The sequence below is a fragment of the Scyliorhinus torazame genome, chromosome X, assembly GCF_047496885.1.
Source record: "Scyliorhinus torazame isolate Kashiwa2021f chromosome X, sScyTor2.1, whole genome shotgun sequence".
Taxonomy (NCBI): domain Eukaryota; kingdom Metazoa; phylum Chordata; class Chondrichthyes; order Carcharhiniformes; family Scyliorhinidae; genus Scyliorhinus; species Scyliorhinus torazame.
In genome coordinates, this window is record NC_092738.1 from 36,171,123 (window position 1) to 36,186,340 (window position 15,218).

General features: G+C 51.3%; 1 protein-coding gene across 4 annotated transcripts in view; it reads left to right on the forward strand.

Annotated features, from left to right (window-relative positions):
- Positions 1-15,218, forward strand: part of LOC140405525 (calcitonin gene-related peptide type 1 receptor-like) — a 187,602-nt gene that overhangs the window by 13,749 nt on the left and 158,635 nt on the right. The gene's annotated exons all lie outside the window — the stretch shown is intronic.

Below are 15,218 nucleotides of genomic sequence, written 5' to 3' on the forward strand. Positions count from 1 at the left end.
TTTCCTGTGTCTGCTGACTGGGCCTCGGTCAGGGTGAGTTTATAGCTGTCTGGCTTCTTAAAGGGAAAGTTGGCACTTCTGCTTTCCTGCTGAGCACAGCAGAGTGTGGGCCAGAGAGAGGGTGACAGAGATCGAAGCGATCCCGCCGGTGGCCTGATGTGTGGCGGATATGACAGGCAGGGTACGGAGTGGCCTGGTGCCCAGAGGTCAAAAGGGGGACACTTTCCAGTCGCTGCCTCGGTCCCGCTGAACGCAATTTCATGCGACTCAGTCCTTCAGTCTGTAAATGCACAATGCCCCCGATTCCTGAATCCTCAATGCCCCTGATTCCTGAATCCACAATACCCCCGATTCCTGAATCCACAATGCCCCTGATTCCTGAATCCACAACGCCCCCGATTCCTGAATCCTCAATGCCCCTGATTCCTGAATCCACAATGCGCCCGATTCCTGAATCCACAATACCCCCGATTCCTGAATCCACAATGCCCCAGATTCCTGAATCCACAATGCCCCCAATTCCTGAATCCACAATGCCCCCGATTCCTGAATCCACAATGCCCCTGATTCCTGAATCCACAATGCCCCAGATTCCTGAATCCACAATGCCCCCGATTCCTAAATCCTCAATGCCCCTGATTCCTGAATCCACAATACCCCCGATTCCTGAATCCACAATGCCCCTGATTCCTGAATCCACAACGCCCCCGATTCCTGAATCCTCAATGCCCCTGATTCCTGAATCCACAATGCGCCCGATTCCTGAATCCACAATACCCCCGATTCCTGAATCCACAATGCCCCAGATTCCTGAATCCACAATGCCCCCAATTCCTGAATCCACAATGCCCCCGATTCCTGAATCCACAATGCCCCTGATTCCTGAATCTACAATGCCCCAGATTCCTGAATCCACAATGCCCCCGATTCCTGAATCCACAATGCCCCTGATTCCTGAATCCTCAATGCCCCTGATTCCTGATTCCTCAATGCCCTCGATTCTTGAATCCACAATGCCAACGATTCCGGAATCCTCAATGCCCCTGATTCCTGAATCCTCACTGCCCCTGATTCCTGAATCCTCAATGCCCCCGATTCCTGAATCCACAATGCCCCTGATTCCTGAATCCACAATGCCCCAGATTCCTGAATCCACAATGCCCCGATTCCTGAATCCACAATGCCCCTGATTCCTGAATCCTCAATGCCCCTGATTCCTGATTCCTCAATGCCCTCGATTCTTGAATCCACAATGCCAACGATTCCGGAATCCTCAATGCCCCTGATTCCTGAATCCTCACTGCCCCTGATTCCTGAATCCTCAATGCCCCCGATTCCTGAATCCACAATGCCCTTGATTCCTGAATCCACAATGCCTCCGATTCCTGAATCCACAATGCCCCTGATTCCTGAATCCTCAATGCCCCCGATTCCTGAACCCTCAATGCCACTGATTCCTGAATCCTCAATGCCCCCGATTCCTGAATCCACAATGCCCCTGATTCCTGAATCCTCAATGCCCCCGATTCCTGAACCCACAATGCCCCTGATTCCTGAATCCACAATGCCCCTGATTTCTGAATCCTCAATGCCCCTGATTCCTGAATCCACAATGCCCCTGATTCCGGAATCCACAATGCCCCTGATTCCTGAATCCACAATGCCCCGATTCCTGAATCCACAATGCCCCAGATTCCTGAATCCACAATGCCCCTGATTCCTGAATCCTCAATGCCCCTGATTCCTGAATTCTCAATGCCCCTGATTCCTGAACCCTCAATGCCCCTGATTCCAGAATCCACAATGCCCCTGATTCCAGAATCCACAATGCCCCTGATTCCTGAATCCACAACGCCCCCGATTCCTGAATCCACGATGCCCCTGATTCCTGAATCCTCAATGCCCCCGATTCCTGAATCCACAACGCCCCCGATTCCTGAATCCTCAATGCCCCCAATTCCGAAACCCTCAATACCCCCGATTCCTGAATCCTCAATGCCCCTGATTCCTGAATCCACAATGCCCCCGATTCCTGAATCCACAATGCCAATGATTCCGGAATCCTCAATGCCCCTGATTCCTGAATCCTCAATGCCCCTGATTCCTGAATCCTCAGTGCCCCCGATTTCTGAATCCACAATGCCCCTGATTACTGAATCCTCAATGCCTGCGATTCCTGAATCCACAATGCCCCTGATTCCTGAATCCTCAATGCCTCCGATTCCTGAATCCTCAATGCCCCAAATTCTTGAATCCACAATGCCAACGATTCCGGAATCCTCAATGCCCCTGATTCCTGAATCCTCAATGCCCATGATTCCTGAATCCTCAATGCCCCCGATTCCTGAATCCACAATGCCCCTGATTCCTGATTCCTCAATACCCCCGATTCCTGAATCCACAATACCCCCGATTCCTGAATCCACAATGCCCCAGATTCCTGAATCCACAATGCCCCCGATTCCTGAATCCACAATGCCCCTGATTCCTGAATCCACAATGTCCCCGATTCAGGAATCCTCAATGGCCCTGATTCCTGAATCCTCAATGCCCCCGATTCTTGAATCCACAGTGCCTCCGATTCCTGAATCCACAATGCCCCTGATTCCTGAATCCTCAATGCCCCCGATTCCTGAACCCTCAATGCCCCTGATTCCGGAATCCACAATGCCCCTGATTCCTGAATCCACAACGCCCCCGATTCCTGAATCCACAACGCCCCAGATTCCTGAATCCACAATGCCCCTGATTCCTGAATCCTCAATGCCCCTGATTCCTGAATTCTCAATGCCCCTGATTCCTGAACCCTCAATGCCCCTGATTCCAGAATCCACAATGCCCCTGATTCCTGAATCCACAACGCCCCCGATTCCTGAATCCACGATGCCCCTGATTCCTGAATCCTCAATGCCCCCGATTCCTGAATCCTCAATGCCCCCGATTCCTGAATCCTCAATGCCCCCGATTCCTGAATCCACAATGCCCCTGATTCCTGAATCCACAATGCCCCTGATTTCTGAATCCTCAATGCCCCTGATTCCTGAATCCACAATGCCCCTGATTCCGGAATCCACAATGCCCCTGATTCCTGAATCCACAATGCCCCGATTCCTGAATCCACAATGCCCCAGATTCCTGAATCCACAATGCCCCTGATTCCTGAATCCTCAATGCCCCTGATTCCTGAATTCTCAATGCCCCTGATTCCTGAACCCTCAATGCCCCTGAGTCCAGAATCCACAATGCCCCTGATTCCTGAATCCACAACGCCCCCGATTCCTGAATCCACGATGCCCCTGATTCCTGAATCCTCAATGCCCCTGAGTCCAGAATCCACAATGCCCCTGATTCCTGAATCCACAACGCCCCCGATTCCTGAATCCACGATGCCCCTGATTCCTGAATCCTCAATGCCCCCGATTCCTGAATCTACAACGCCCCCGATTCCTGAATCCTCAATGCCCCCAATTCCGAAACCCTCAATACCCCCGATTCCTGAATCCTCAATGCCCCTGATTCCTGAATCCTCAATGCCCCTGATTCCTGAATCCACAATGCCCCCGATTCCTGAATCCACAATGCCCCTGATTCCTGAATCCACAACGCCCCCGATTATTGAATCCACAATGCCAACGATTCCGGAATCCTCAATGCCCCTGATTCCTGAATCCTCAATGCCCCTGATTCCTGAATCCTCAGTGCCCCCGATTCCTGAATCCACAATGCCCCTGATTACTGAATCCTCAATGCCTGCGATTCCTGAATCCACAATGCCCCTGATTCCTGAATCCTCAATGCCTCCGATTCCTGAATCCTCAATGCCCCCGATTCTTGAATCCACAATGCCAACGATTCCGGAATCCTCAATGCCCCTGATTCCTGAATCCTCAATGACCCTGATTCCTGAATCCTCAATGCCCCCGATTCCTGAATCCACAATGCCCCTGATTCCTGAATCCTCAATGCCCCCGATTCCTGAATCCACAATACCCCCGATTCCTGAATCCACAATGCACCAGATTCCTGAATCCACAATGCCCCCGATTCCTGAATCCACAATGCCCCTGATTCCTGAATCCACAATGTCCCCGATTGTGGAATCCTCAATGCCCCTGATTCCTGAATCCTCAATGCCCCTGATTCCTGAATCCTCAATGCCCCCGATTCTTGAATCCACAATGCCAACGATTCCGGAATCCTCAATGCCCCTGATTCCTGAATCCTCACTGCCCCTGATTCCTGAATCCTCAATGCCCCCGATTCCTGAATCCACAATGTCCTTGATTCCTGAATCCACAATGCCTCCGATTCCTGAATCCACAATGCCCCTGATTCCTGAATCCTCAATGCCCCCGATTCCTGAACCCTTAATGCCCCTGATTCCGGAATCCACAATGCCCCTGATTCCTGAATCCACAACGCCCCCGATTCCTGAATCCACAACGCCCCAGATTCCTGAATCCACAATGCCCCTGATTCCTGAATCCTCAATGCCCCTGATTCCTGAATTCTCAATGCCCCTGATTCCTGAACCCTCAATGCCCCTGATTCCAGAATCCACAATGCCTCTGATTCCTGAATCCACAACGCCCCCGATTCCTGAATCCACAATGCCCCTGATTCCTGAATCCTCAATGCCCCCGATTCCTGAATCCTCAATGCCCCCGATTCCTGAATCCTCAATGCCCCCGATTCCTGAATCCTCAATGCCCCCGATTCCGAAACCCTCAATACCCCCGATTCCTGAATCCTCAATGCCCCCGATTCCTGAATCCTCAATGCCCCCGATTCCTGAATGCACAATGCTCCCGATTCCTGAATCCACAATGCCCCCGATTCCTGAATCCACAACGCCCCCGATTATTGAATCCACAATGCAACGATTCCGGAATCCTCAATGCCCCTGATTCCTGAATCCTCAGTGCCCCCGATTCCTGAATCCACAATGCCCCTGATTACTGAATCCTCAATGCCTGCGATTCCTGAATCCACAATGCCCCTGATTCCTGAATCCTCAATGCCTCCGATTCCTGAATCCTCAATGCCCCCGATTCTTGAATCCACAATGCCCCTGATTCCTGAATCCACAATGCCCCTGATTCCAGAATCCACAATGCCAACGATTCCGGAATCCTCAATGCCCCTGATTCCTGAATCCTCAATGCCCCTGATTCCTGAATCCTCAATGCCCCCGATTCCTGAATCCACAATGCCCCTGATTCCTGAATCCTCAATGACCCCGATTCCTGAATCCACAATACCCCTGATTCCTGAATCCTCAATGCCCCCGATTCCTGAATTCACAACGCCCCCGATTCCTGAATCCACAATGCCCCAGATTCCTGAATCCACAATGCCCCCAATTCCTGAATCCACAATACCCCTGATTCCTGAATCCACAATGCCCCCAATTCCTGAATCCACAATACCCCTGATTCCTGAATCCACAATGCCCCCGATTCCTGAATCCACAATGCCAACGATTCCTGAATCCACAATGCCCCTGATTCCTGAATCCACAACGCCCCCGATTATTGAATCCACAATGCCAACGATTCCGGAATCCTCAATGCCCCTGATTCTTGAATCCTCAGTGCCCCCGATTCCTGAATCCTCAGTGCCCCCGATTCCTGAATCCACAATGCCACTGATTCCTGAATCCTCAATGCCTGCGATTCCTGAATCCACAATGCCCCTGATTCCTGAATCCTCAATGCCTCCGATTCCTGAATCCTCAATGCCCCCGATTCTTGAATCCACAATGCCAACGATTCCGGAATCCTCAATGCCCCTGATTCCTGAATCCTCAATGCCCCTGATTCCTGAATCCTCAATGCCCCCGATTCCTGAATCCACAATGCCCCTGATTCCTGAATCCTCATTGACCCCGATTCCTGAATCCACAATACCCCTGATTCCTGAATCCTCAATGCCCCCGATTCCTGAATTCACAACGCCCCCGATTCCTGAATCCACAATGCCCCAGATTCCTGAATCCACAATGCCCCTGATTCCTGAATCCACAATGCCCCTGATTCCTGAATCCTCAATGCCTCCAATTCCTGAATCCACAATGCCCCTGATTCCTGAATCCTCAATGCCTCCGATTCCTGAATCCTCAATGCTCCTGATTCCTGAATCCTCAATGCCCCTGATTCCTGAATCCTCAATGCCCCTGATTCCTGAATCCTCAATGCCCCTGATTCCTGAATCCTCAATGCACCCGATTCCTGAATCCACAACGCCCCCGATTCCTCAATCCACAATGCCCCTGATTCCTGAATCCACAATGCCCCTGATTCCTGAATCCTCAATGCCCCTGATTCCTGAATCCACAATGCCCCTGATTCAGGAATCCACAATGCCCCTGATTCCTGAATCCACAACACCCCCGATTCCTGAATCCACAACGCCCCAGATTCCTGAATCCACAATGCCCCTGATTCCTGAATCCTCAATGCCCCTGATTCCTGAATTCTCAATGCCCCTGATTCCTGAACCCTCAATGCCCCTGATTCCGGAATCCACAATGCCCCTGATTCCTGAATCCACAACGCCCCCGATTCCTGAATCCACAATGCCCCTGATTCCTGAATCCTCAATGCCCCTGATTCCTGAATTCTCAATGCCCCTGATTCCTGAACCCTCAATGCCCCTGATTCCAGAATCCACAATGCCCCTGATTCCTGAATCCACAACGCCCCCGATTCCTGAATCCACAATACCCCCGATTCCTGAATCCACAATGCCCCTGATTCCTAAATCCTCAATGCCCCCGATTCCTGAATCCTCAATGCCCCCGATTCCTGAGTCCTCAATGCCCCCGATTCCTGAATCCGCAATGCCCCAGATTCCTGAATCCTCAATGCCCCTGATTCCTGAATCCACAATGCCCCTGATTCCTGAATCCTCAATGCCCCCGATTCCTGAATCCTCAATGCCCCCGATTCCTGAATCCACAACGCCCCCGATTCCTCAATCCACAATGCCCCTGATTCCTGAATCCACAATGCCCCTGATTCCTGAATCCTCAATGCCCCTGATTCCTGAATCCACAATGCCCCTGATTCAGGAATCCACAATGCCCCTGATTCCTGAATCCACAACACCCCCGATTCCTGAATCCACAACGCCCCAGATTCCTGAATCCACAATGCCCCTGATTCCTGAATCCTCAATGCCCCTGATTCCTGAATTCTCAATGCCCCTGATTCCTGAACTCTCAATGCCCCTGATTCCAGAATCCACAATGCCCCTGATTCCTGAATCCACAACGCCCCCGATTCCTGAATCCACAATGCCCCTGATTCCTGAATCCTCAATGCCCCCGATTCCTGAATCTACAACGCCCCCGATTCCTGAATCCTCAATGCCCCCAATTCCGAAACCCTCAATACCCCCGATTCCTGAATCCTCAATGCCCCTGATTCCTGAATCCTCAATGCCCCCGATTCCTGAATCCACAATGCCCCCGATTCCTGAATCCACAATGCCCCTGATTCCTGAATCCACAACGCCCCCGATTATTGAATCCACAATGCCAACGATTCCGGAATCCTCAATGCCCCTGATTCCTGAATCCACAATGCCCCTGATTCCTGAATCCTCAGTGCCCCCGATTCCTGAATCCACAATGCCCCTGATTACTGAATCCTCAATGCCTGCGATTCCTGAATCCACAATGCCCCTGATTCCTGAATCCTCAATGCCTCCGATTCCTGAATCCTCAATGCCCCCGATTCTTGAATCCACAATGCCAACGATTCCGGAATCCTCAATGCCCCTGATTCCTGAATCCTCAATGACCCTGATTCCTGAATTCTCAATGCCCCCGATTCCTGAATCCACAATGCCCCTGATTCCTGAATCCTCAATGCCCCCGATTCCTGAATCCACAATACCCCCGATTCCTGAATCCACAATGCACCAGATTCCTGAATCCACAATGCCCCCGATTCCTGAATCCACAATGCCCCTGATTCCTGAATCCACAATGTCCCCGATTGTGGAATCCTCAATGCCCCTGATTCCTGAATCCTCAATGCCCCTGATTCCTGAATCCTCAATGCCCCCGATTCTTGAATCCACAATGCCAACGATTCCGGAATCCTCAATGCCCCTGATTCCTGAATCCTCACTGCCCCTGATTCCTGAATCCTCAATGCCCCCGATTCCTGAATCCACAATGTCCTTGATTCCTGAATCCACAATGCCTCCGATTCCTGAATCCACAATGCCCCTGATTCCTGAATCCTCAATGCCCCCGATTCCTGAACCCTTAATGCCCCTGATTCCGGAATCCACAATGCCCCTGATTCCTGAATCCACAACGCCCCCGATTCCTGAATCCACAACGCCCCAGATTCCTGAATCCACAATGCCCCTGATTCCTGAATCCTCAATGCCCCTGATTCCTGAATTCTCAATGCCCCTGATTCCTGAACCCTCAATGCCCCTGATTCCAGAATCCACAATGCCTCTGATTCCTGAATCCACAACGCCCCCGATTCCTGAATCCACAATGCCCCTCATTCCTGAATCCTCAATGCCCCCGATTCCTGAATCCTCAATGCCCCCGATTCCTGAATCCTCAATGCCCCCGATTCCTGAATCCTCAATGCCCCCGATTCCGAAACCCTCAATCCCCCCGATTCCTGAATCCTCAATGCCCCCGATTCCTGAATCCTCAATGCCCCCGATTCCTGAATGCACAATGCCCCCGATTCCTGAATCCACAATGCCCCCGATTCCTGAATCCACAACGCCCCCGATTATTGAATCCACAATGCAACGATTCCGGAATCCTCAATGCCCCTGATTCCTGAATCCTCAGTGCCCCCGATTCCTGAATCCACAATGCCCCTGATTACTGAATCCTCAATGCCTGCGATTCCTGAATCCACAATGCCCCTGATTCCTGAATCCTCAATGCCTCCGATTCCTGAATCCTCAATGCCCCCGATTCTTGAATCCACAATGCCCCTGATTCCTGAATCCACAATGCCCCTGATTCCAGAATCCACAATGCCAACGATTCCGGAATCCTCAATGCCCCTGATTCCTGAATCCTCAATGCCCCTGATTCCTGAATCCTCAATGCCCCCGATTCCTGAATCCACAATGCCCCTGATTCCTGAATCCTCAATGACCCCGATTCCTGAATCCACAATACCCCTGATTCCTGAATCCTCAATGCCCCCGATTCCTGAATTCACAACGCCCCCGATTCCTGAATCCACAATGCCCCAGATTCCTGAATCCACAATGCCCCCAATTCCTGAATCCACAATACCCCTGATTCCTGAATCCACAATGCCCCCAATTCCTGAATCCACAATACCCCTGATTCCTGAATCCACAATGCCCCCGATTCCTGAATCCACAATGCCAACGATTCCTGAATCCACAATGCCCCTGATTCCTGAATCCACAACGCCCCCGATTATTGAATCCACAATGCCAACGATTCCGGAATCCTCAATGCCCCTGATTCTTGAATCCTCAGTGCCCCCGATTCCTGAATCCTCAGTGCCCCCGATTCCTGAATCCACAATGCCCCTGATTCCTGAATCCTCAATGCCTGCGATTCCTGAATCCACAATGCCCCTGATTCCTGAATCCTCAATGCCTCCGATTCCTGAATCCTCAATGCCCCCGATTCTTGAATCCACAATGCCAACGATTCCGGAATCCTCAATGCCCCTGATTCCTGAATCCTCAATGCCCCTGATTCCTGAATCCTCAATGCCCCCGATTCCTGAATCCACAATGCCCCTGATTCCTGAATCCTCATTGACCCCGATTCCTGAATCCACAATACCCCTGATTCCTGAATCCTCAATGCCCCCGATTCCTGAATTCACAACGCCCCCGATTCCTGAATCCACAATGCCCCAGATTCCTGAATCCACAATGCCCCTGATTCCTGAATCCACAATGCCCCTGATTCCTGAATCCTCAATGCCTCCAATTCCTGAATCCACAATGCCCCTGATTCCTGAATCCTCAATGCCTCCGATTCCTGAATCCTCAATGCCCCTGATTCCTGAATCCTCAATGCCCCTGATTCCTGAATCCTCAATGCCCCTGATTCCTGAATCCTCAATGCACCCGATTCCTGAATCCACAACGCCCCCGATTCCTCAATCCACAATGCCCCTGATTCCTGAATCCACAATGCCCCTGATTCCTGAATCCTCAATGCCCCTGATTCCTGAATCCACAATGCCCCTGATTCAGGAATCCACAATGCCCCTGATTCCTGAATCCACAACACCCCCGATTCCTGAATCCACAACGCCGCAGATTCCTGAATCCACAATGCCCCTGATTCCTGAATCCTCAATGCCCCTGATTCCTGAATTCTCAATGCCCCTGATTCCTGAACCCTCAATGCCCCTGATTCCAGAATCCACAATGCCCCTGATTCCTGAATCCACAACGCCCCCGATTCCTGAATCCACAATGCCCCTGATTCCTGAATCCTCAATGCCCCTGATTCCTGAATTCTCAATGCCCCTGATTCCTGAACCCTCAATGCCCCTGATTCCAGAATCCACAATGCCCCTGATTCCTGAATCCACAACGCCCCCGATTCCTGAATCCACAATACCCCCGATTCCTGAATCCACAATGCCCCTGATTCCTAAATCCTCAATGCCCCCGATTCCTGAATCCTCAATGCCCCCGATTCCTGAGTCCTCAATGCCCCCGATTCCTGAATCCGCAATGCCCCAGATTCCTGAATCCTCAATGCCCCTGATTCCTGAATCCACAATGCCCCTGATTCCTGAATCCTCAATGCCCCCGATTCCTGAATCCTCAATTCCCCCGATTCCTGAATCCACAACGCCCCCGATTCCTCAATCCACAATGCCCCTGATTCCTGAATCCACAATGCCCCTGATTCCTGAATCCTCAATGCCCCTGATTCCTGAATCCACAATGCCCCTGATTCAGGAATCCACAATGCCCCTGATTCCTGAATCCACAACACCCCCGATTCCTGAATCCACAACGCCCCAGATTCCTGAATCCACAATGCCCCTGATTCCTGAATCCTCAATGCCCCTGATTCCTGAATTCTCAATGCCCCTGATTCCTGAACTCTCAATGCCCCTGATTCCAGAATCCACAATGCCCCTGATTCCTGAATCCACAACGCCCCCGATTCCTGAATCCACAATGCCCCTGATTCCTGAATCCTCAATGCCCCTGATTCCTGAATTCTCAATGCCCCTGATTCCTGAACCCTCAATGCCCCTGATTCCAGAATCCACAATGCCCCTGATTCCTGAATCCACAACGCCCCCGATTCCTGAATCCACAATACCCCCGATTCCTGAATCCACAATGCCCCTGATTCCTAAATCCTCAATGCCCCCGATTCCTGAATGCTCAATGCCCCCGATTCCTGAGTCCTCAATGCCCCCGATTCCTGAATCCGCAATGCCCCAGATTCCTGAATCCTCAATGCCCCTGATTCCTGAATCCACAATGCCCCTGATTCCTGAATCCTCAATGCCCCCGATTCCTGAATCCTCAATGCCCCCGATTCCTGAATCCACAATGCCCCTGATTCCTGAATCCTCAATGCCCCTGATTCCTGAATCCACAATGCCCCTGATTCCGGAATCCACAATGCCCCTGATTCCTGAATCCACAATGCCCCTGATTCCTGAATCCTCAATGCCCCCGATTCCTGAATCCTCAATGCCCCCGATTCCTGAATCCACAACGCCCCCGATTCCTCAATCCACAATGCCCCTGATTCCTGAATCCACAATGCCCCTGATTCCTGAATCCTCAATGCCCCTGATTCCTGAATCCACAATGCCCCTGATTCAGGAATCCACAATGCCCCTGATTCCAGAATCCACAATGCCCCTGATTCCTGAATCCACAACGCTCCCGATTCCTGAATCCACAATGCCCCTGATTCCTGAATCCTCAATGCCCCCGATTCCTGAATCCTCAATGCCCCCGATTCCTGAATCCACAACGCCCCCGATTATTGAATCCACAATGCAACGATTCCGGAATCCTCAATGCCCCTGATTCCTGAATCCTCAGTGCCCCCGATTCCTGAATCCACAATGCCCCTGATTACTGAATCCTCAATGCCTGCGATTCCTGAATCCACAATGCCCCTGATTCCTGAATCCTCAATGCCTCCGATTCCTGAATCCTCAATGCCCCCGATTTTTGAATCCACAATGCCCCTGATTCCTGAATCCACAATGCCCCTGATTCCAGAATCCACAATGCCAACGATTCCGGAATCCTCAATGCCCCTGATTCCTGAATCCTCAATGCCCCTGATTCCTGAATCCTCAATGCCCCCGATTCCTGAATCCACAATGCCCCTGATTCCTGAATCCTCAATGACCCCGATTCCTGAATCCACAATACCCCTGATTCCTGAATCCTCAATGCCCCCGATTCCTGAATTCACAACGCCCCCGATTCCTGAATCCACAATGCCCCAGATTCCTGAATCCACAATGCCCCCAATTCCTGAATCCACAATACCCCTGATTCCTGAATCCACAATGCCCCCAATTCCTGAATCCACAATACCCCTGATTCCTGAATCCACAATGCCCCCGATTCCTGAATCCACAATGCCAACGATTCCTGAATCCACAATGCCCCTGATTCCTGAATCCACAACGCCCCCGATTATTGAATCCACAATGCCAACGATTCCGGAATCCTCAATGCCCCTGATTCTTGAATCCTCAGTGCCCCCGATTCCTGAATCCTCAGTGCCCCCGATTCCTGAATCCACAATGCCCCTGATTCCTGAATCCTCAATGCCTGCGATTCCTGAATCCACAATGCCCCTGATTCCTGAATCCTCAATGCCTCCGATTCCTGAATCCTCAATGCCCCCGATTCTTGAATCCACAATGCCAACGATTCCGGAATCCTCAATGCCCCTGATTCCTGAATCCTCAATGCCCCTGATTCCTGAATCCTCAATGCCCCCGATTCCTGAATCCACAATGCCCCTGATTCCTGAATCCTCATTGACCCCGATTCCTGAATCCACAATACCCCTGATTCCTGAATCCTCAATGCCCCCGATTCCTGAATTCACAACGCCCCCGATTCCTGAATCCACAATGCCCCAGATTCCTGAATCCACAATGCCCCTGATTCCTGAATCCACAATGCCCCTGATTCCTGAATCCTCAATGCCTCCAATTCCTGAATCCACAATGCCCCTGATTCCTGAATCCTCAATGCCTCCGATTCCTGAATCCTCAATGCCCCTGATTCCTGAATCCTCAATGCCCCTGATTCCTGAATCCTCAATGCCCCTGATTCCTGAATCCTCAATGCACCCGATTCCTGAATCCACAACGCCCCCGATTCCTCAATCCACAATGCCCCTGATTCCTGAATCCACAATGCCCCTGATTCCTGAATCCTCAATGCCCCTGATTCCTGAATCCACAATGCCCCTGATTCAGGAATCCACAATGCCCCTGATTCCTGAATCCACAACACCCCCGATTCCTGAATCCACAACGCCCCAGATTCCTGAATCCACAATGCCCCTGATTCCTGAATCCTCAATGCCCCTGATTCCTGAATTCTCAATGCCCCTGATTCCTGAACCCTCAATGCCCCTGATTCCAGAATCCACAATGCCCCTGATTCCTGAATCCACAACGCCCCCGATTCCTGAATCCACAATGCCCCTGATTCCTGAATCCTCAATGCCCCTGATTCCTGAATTCTCAATGCCCCTGATTCCTGAACCCTCAATGCCCCTGATTCCAGAATCCACAATGCCCCTGATTCCTGAATCCACAACGCCCCCGATTCCTGAATCCACAATACCCCCGATTCCTGAATCCACAATGCCCCTGATTCCTAAATCCTCAATGCCCCCGATTCCTGAATCCTCAATGCCCCCGATTCCTGAGTCCTCAATGCCCCCGATTCCTGAATCCGCAATGCCCCAGATTCCTGAATCCTCAATGCCCCTGATTCCTGAATCCACAATGCCCCTGATTCCTGAATCCTCAATGCCCCCGATTCCTGAATCCTCAATTCCCCCGATTCCTGAATCCACAACGCCCCCGATTCCTCAATCCACAATGCCCCTGATTCCTGAATCCACAATGCCCCTGATTCCTGAATCCTCAATGCCCCTGATTCCTGAATCCACAATGCCCCTGATTCAGGAATCCACAATGCCCCTGATTCCTGAATCCACAACACCCCCGATTCCTGAATCCACAACGCCCCAGATTCCTGAATCCACAATGCCCCTGATTCCTGAATCCTCAATGCCCCTGATTCCTGAATTCTCAATGCCCCTGATTCCTGAACTCTCAATGCCCCTGATTCCAGAATCCACAATGCCCCTGATTCCTGAATCCACAACGCCCCCGATTCCTGAATCCACAATGCCCCCGATTCCTGAATCCACAATACCCCCGATTCCTGAATCCACAATGCCCCTGATTCCTAAATCCTCAATGCCCCCGATTCCTGAATGCTCAATGCCCCCGATTCCTGAGTCCTCAATGCCCCCGATTCCTGAATCCGCAATGCCCCAGATTCCTGAATCCTCAATGCCCCTGATTCCTGAATCCACAATGCCCCTGATTCCTGAATCCTCAATGCCCCCGATTCCTGAATCCTCAATGCCCCCGATTCCTGAATCCACAATGCCCCTGATTCCTGAATCCTCAATGCCCCTGATTCCTGAATCCACAATGCCCCTGATTCCGGAATCCACAATGCCCCTGATTCCTGAATCCACAATGCCCCTGATTCCTGAATCCTCAATGCCCCCGATTCCTGAATCCTCAATGCCCCCGATTCCTGAATCCACAACGCCCCCGATTCCTCAATCCACAATGCCCCTGATTCCTGAATCCACAATGCCCCTGATTCCTGAATCCTCAATGCCCCTGATTCCTGAATCCACAATGCCCCTGATTCAGGAATCCACAATGCCCCTGATTCCAGAATCCACAATGCCCCTGATTCCTGAATCCACAACGCTCCCGATTCCTGAATCCACAATGCCCCTGATTCCTGAATCCTCAATGCCCCCGATTCCGAAACCCTCAATACCCCCGATTCCTGAATCCTCAATGCCCCCGATTCCTGAATCCTCAATGCCCCCGATTCCTGAATACACAATGCCCCTGATTCCTGAACGCTCAATATCCCCGATTCCTGAATCCTCAATG